Here is a 6,025-nt window from a genome sequence, read left to right as displayed (position 1 = left end):
AATAACTACAACAAGTTATTTGTCCCTAAAAAGATGGATTTATAGGTAAGTTCTACCAAACTTTCAAGGAATATGTGTCCATACAATTTACTTTTCATAGAAGAGAAGAGAAGATAGGTAATTCATATTTTGACATGAGTAAACATTGATATCTGTGTCAGTCAGGGCGCCAGCAGGAAGTTGGCGTACTCACACTGGGGAAATGAGGACATTTTAATTAAGGGACTTTATGATGGAATGGTTTTGCATTCAGAATAGTTTTGTATTCAGAATGGCAACTAGCAAAGCCAACATCAATCTTTAGTCTAAAATGACCATTAGAAGGGATTATCTGCAAAATCCATAGTGAAGCTGGGTCCTTTGGTAGAAGGATGTGTTGAACTGCAATCTGATAGAAATGGAATTGGGGAATAAATATCCACACTTCACTTAAGTCCTGCCCAAATCTCCTGCCAGAAGAGACCATTGGCAACTGTATCAGCAGCCAAAAGCAAAGGAGTGCATTGATGGAATCCACACAGTCACCTTCATTGTTACAGAGCAGGGACAGGAACAGAGAGTAAACCCATAGGACAAACAAAAAGTTATCCAGCAGAATATCAAAATTAGATGAAGACATATGAGAAAATGAATGTATACATATTTTATCCTTTGAAAACAGATTTAAAATTTTGAAAAATTAATCAACAAAAGTCAGCAACATTATAAAAAAAAAATCCTAAGATATATCCTCTTTGATTCTAACTAATTATGTTTGAAAAAATCTACTGTTGAAATTTTTTGGCTAATTAATATTTAGGAATTTTTCATGTTAATGGATGTAGAAGAATGATCACATGACCATCTCAAAAACACACAGAAAAGGCTTTAGATAATGTTCAAAGTTCATTTGAGATTTTTAAATATCTCTTTAAAAAGTAGGAATAAAAAGAAACCTCCTGGGCCTCCCCAGTGGCGCAGCAGTTGAGCGCTGGGTTGCAAAACTGCCCGCAGCCTCTGCAGCGCAGGTTCGATCCCCAGCTGCTCCCCGGCCACCAGAGGAGGGTCCCACATGGCGTGCAGACCTCTCCTGCCACCTGCTGCTCCCCTCAGCAGTGTACTTCGGTCCTTCTGCCTGCTCTGCTCCCCGCTCTGGCTCTGGTGAATTCTGTCACCCTCCCGCGCTTCTGACTGTACCCAGTGCTTGCATAAATAATAAATAAATAAATACATAAATAAATAAATCTTAAAAAAAAAAAAAAGAAACCTCCTTCGTCTGATAAAATCTTTTCCCTCACTTCTATTGATACCCATCCATAAATACGATATAAAACAAAGCAAGTGAATTAACAAATACAACCAAAGGAATTTCAGAAGCTTCCTTTTACTATTAAGAATTAGGACAAACTCAATATACTAATATTTAACATAATACTAGAAGTTTTGTTCATTTAAATACAAAGGAGGGGGCCTCCCTGATGGTGCAGGGTCAAAGTCTCAGCACTCTAGGCTATCACCAGCCACTATGGCATGAGATGGTTGGCCAGGGAGCTAACCCACATGGCAAAGCAGACCTTTCCTGTCTCCCAGCTGCTCCCCTCAGTAGTGTATTTCAGTTTATCTGCCTGTTCTACTCGCCACTCTGTCTCTGATGAATCCTCTCACCCCCACAGTTCTGGCCTACACCTCAGTTCTTGTGTGCACAAATAAAAATTACCTACAGATATAATATTCATCAGGTTTTTCACTGTAAATTGATTCCTAACCCCTCACCTGCAACACAGACCTTCCATACTGTATCTTTAGAAGGTCAACTCTGTGCAGCCCACACTTAAGGGAAGGGAGGTATTATATTACACTTCCTTGAGGGGGCAGCATCTAAAGAAATTATTTGAAGTTCTGAACAGATATTTTTATTCTCCCCCTTACTTAAAACATTCACAGTGTAAAAAAATATTTATTTAAATCAATATGCACTCATGGATATTTATTTTGTAATTCAGGTTAAAACATAATGCTATCTCCTCTATATTATTGGAATTAGAAACTCTTTAGGTTCCCTGCTGTACCCCTTTGACATATTCCAATTTATTTGGTTTTTTTGAGCACTTCCTTAGTTTCTGATACCATTTGTAATGTGTTTGGTAAAAATTTAATAACTCAGAATATAGAATCATTCCAATATAAAGTTTGGGTTAAGTTTATAAGAAGGCAAGTTTAAGAAAAAAATTTGAACAGTTAAAAAATGTTAAGAATATTCCTACATTATTTCATAATAAAAATGTGAACCAAAACATGTGGCTGGCATTTTATGCTTATAAAATAATGAAAACATTGAGTTAATCAGTAGTATTAAAGATGGTAGGAAATGAGATCTTAAGATTTATTTTTGAGAACATAAATAACTGAAGTTCATTTTAGAGAGCAAACTGGCAGTATGTTAGCAAATTTGAATAAGTGCCTAATTGCTTTGGGAAATGTGTGCCCAAGAGACTGTTCTTCAGGTACATGAAGAGACATGTATGAGAATGTTTACCGTAATTTCTCAGAAGTTGGAGGGAATCTGTATGTTTTTCATAAATGAGATGCAGTTATGCATATCATAGAATGTTAATTAAAAAACTATATATATGAACAGGGAAGAAATGGGACATAATTTAAGCATCCTGCTGTTTATATAATGTCAGAAGTATATATTAAAATAATACTAATTATATATAGATGCACACAGATAAATATAGAAACTGGCTTAAAAGTCATGCATTAAATACAAACTCTGGATTTAAGGATGGGGTTAGCTTGGATGGAGGATAAAGAGGAAAGATAAGTAAATAATAAATTTAAAATATGTATTGCATTATCTGCTGATGTTTAGTTATAAGCTGAGAAGTAAGATCACCTCAATTTTTTGAGGGTTGAAAATATCCAACAGCCTTTCTGTCAACAGACACTAACCAACCCACCAACAAGCCATGATGACTCTACTCAACAAAGCTGAAAAATACAAATACACCAATTTATTATGTTAAGTTAGATTTTATAATGGCAACATTTATGTTAGTGTTCATGTTATTTATTTAAAAAATGAAATATTTTTAAATATTCAAAGTATAGCTCCAGGCTAAATTGAGAACTATAAAACTGTGTATCTAATTCAAATTTAAGAGATTTTAAATAGCTTTATCTTGTCAATATGAGAATCAATCTGACATATGACAGTGTTTATGAGATTCACATACCACTATATTATTTTTATGTTGTTCCTGGCTTTTTATTTTAAAATTTACTGCTCATACACTAAAATCATCAGTTTTTAAATCCCTAAGGAAAATCAATGGAATATATTCCATTCAGTTTCTGATACTTGTTGTCTTTTAAAATATAATTTGACATCATTTATAATAACCTTGTCTGTGAAAAACAACTTTGAAAACAATTTTTATAGATACTGCTGAAATTTGTGCTTCTACTCTCTTTCCATTTCCCTTCTCTGTGAAACTTGTCAGATTCAACATTACTCTTAGATTCAAAGCTATTATTAATTTATCCTTATCCTACAACTTCTTTTATATATGCAAAATAATAATGCTAAGGAGTTTTCCTGGAATGTACTGGCTCCACTATTCTATTACTACAATAAGCTAGTCAAGAAACAAGCAAATAACATTGCCTGAACATTGTTTTTTTTAACTCATATTACCTCCTTCTAATTTAACATCTAAATTTTATTTGAACACAAAATATATTTCTGAATCTGGTTTATTACTAAACATACATTTCTCAAGTAATAGAATGTCCAAGTGATATCTCCATAGTTGTATATAGAGATATGCTTTGTTCCTTTCTACAACCACATCATAATTCATTGTGTCGATGTTCCATTATTTATTAAACCAGTCCCCAAGTAATGGATATTTAGAAGGGAAAGGTGGCCAGGGTATCTTTTTAAAAAAAAAATTTCCTTTCTTTTTTTGAATTGTTCAAACAGAAGGTATAGCTATGTTGTAGCTTGGTGCTTTCAAATTTTAGTTTTCATTTTTATCAATTGTACCCATTCTGCTAATTTTGTACCTTATTCCACCCAAAATCCTCTTTGTCCCCTTACATTGACTACTTTTACTACTCCAGAGCTCACTATAAACCCCAGGCATCATCCTGCAACTTCGAGACTATGGAAAACCTGCCTTGTTTTAACTTTCCTGAGACTTGCAACTCTTTTCAGAATCACCTGTTGGGGTTGGGGTTTATCTGTTCTCATATCTAAGATGACTCATATTGTCCTCTGTCACAAATGTTTATTCTACACAGGTTGTACAGCAGTAGAGTTTATCACCAAATTTAGCAAATAAAAAAAAGTAGATTTAGCATGCGAAAATTCAGGATGCACAAATAAATTTGAATTTTAGATGAACAGTGTATAATTTTTAGTATGACCTATGTCCCATGTAATATTTGGGACATGCAGTACTGAAAAATCATTCCAATTTAACTACCTGCCTTACATTTTACTTGGTAACCTAATTTGTGTTTCTTTTATCCTTATGTACTTAGGTAGATTTAATAGGTCATTAACATAGAATTCCTAATTTTTAAAATATTTTTATTTTGATTACATCTTCTAGTTACTAAACGATATTTATTATTTATTTGAATTACGCGATAGTGTTAGGTGTTTTTCAAAAAGATACAGCTTCTTAATTTTACCTTTCCATAAATGCCCAGGGATATTTGTAACCAGATATGTATTATGAGCCAAATGTTTTTTTTTATTTTATTTTATATAATTCTTACATCATTTTTCATCTTTGTACAATGTATTCATTTTCATTTTGGTTATATTCCCCATACAATTGCCCCCCCCTTATTTTGACTCTAGTTCTTCCTCTCCCACTCCTCCCTAATTCCCCCCCGCCTCGTAGTGTGTCTCTAGTTTTTAGTTGCTTGCTGATTTTGATTATTGCTTTGCATTGATTAGTCTTTTTCCTGGTCTCTTATTTAGGTTTTCTAAATTCCTGCTATGAGTGAGACCATCCGGTATTTTTCTTTTTCTTTCTGACTTATTTTGCGGAGCATGATCCCTTCTAGCTCCATCCATGTTGCTGCAAACTGCATGTGTTTATCTTTTTTGAATGCTGAGTAATATTCCATTGTGTATATGTACCACATCTTCTTGTTTATAGCAGCACTATTTACAATAGCTAAGACATGGAAACAACCCAAATGCCCCCAAACAGATGACTGGATCAAGAAGAAGAAGGAGCCGAATTTTTACACCCCTCAAAATACATATTTTGAGACTACTCTAACACTCAATGTGATATTATTGGGAAAAGGGACTTTAGAGAAAAGATTAGGCTGTGAGGGTCAAGTCCTCATGAATGGGATTCATGCATATAAAAGAGATCACAGTGAGGTCTGTCACTTTTTCAGACTCAGAAGACACATCAGTTGTTTATGTTAGGAAGTGGGTCCTCTCCAGACAAGGAATCAGCCAGCACCTTGCTCTTGGGCATCGTGATGTGTAGAACTTTGAGGAACAAATGTTATTCAAGTCACCTAGTCCATGACATTCTGTTATAGAGGCCCCAACTAAGACAGGCTCCATCAGTTATAAATTCATCTAGCTGTTCTGGATATATGTGTGGTTGGGGTATTGATTTAGTTTGTGGTAAGTTCTTTTGATAGATCTCTAATTTACAATAACATTGTTATTTTGAAGTTATATTTCCAATTCAATAAGTCATATGATGCTTTAAAGGAACTGTCACTATGGTCTTGAAAGGAAGGGAGATGTAGGGTAACATTTAAGAGAAAAAATGACTCAGGTTCTTAGTGGGAAAGAAGAGGTCTAGCAATATTCAGCCACATGAATTATTAGCTCATAAACGCTATATGGGCAAGGCACCAAAAAAAGGGGGTACAAAATTTTCAGTTCATAAAAGCAAAAAAGGATTAAGAGACCCAACTAAAGAGTTAACAGTTGTGTCAACAGTTGAGAAACTGAAAAAGGACTTTAAAAGTCACAATTAATTCTTGGGAGAGAAAT

Source organism: Talpa occidentalis, unplaced genomic scaffold (genome assembly GCF_014898055.3).
Source record: "Talpa occidentalis isolate TD23 unplaced genomic scaffold, MPIMG_talOcc4v2.1 talOcc4.6, whole genome shotgun sequence".
Lineage (NCBI taxonomy): Eukaryota > Metazoa > Chordata > Mammalia > Eulipotyphla > Talpidae > Talpa > Talpa occidentalis.
This window is presented reverse-complemented; position numbering follows the sequence as displayed.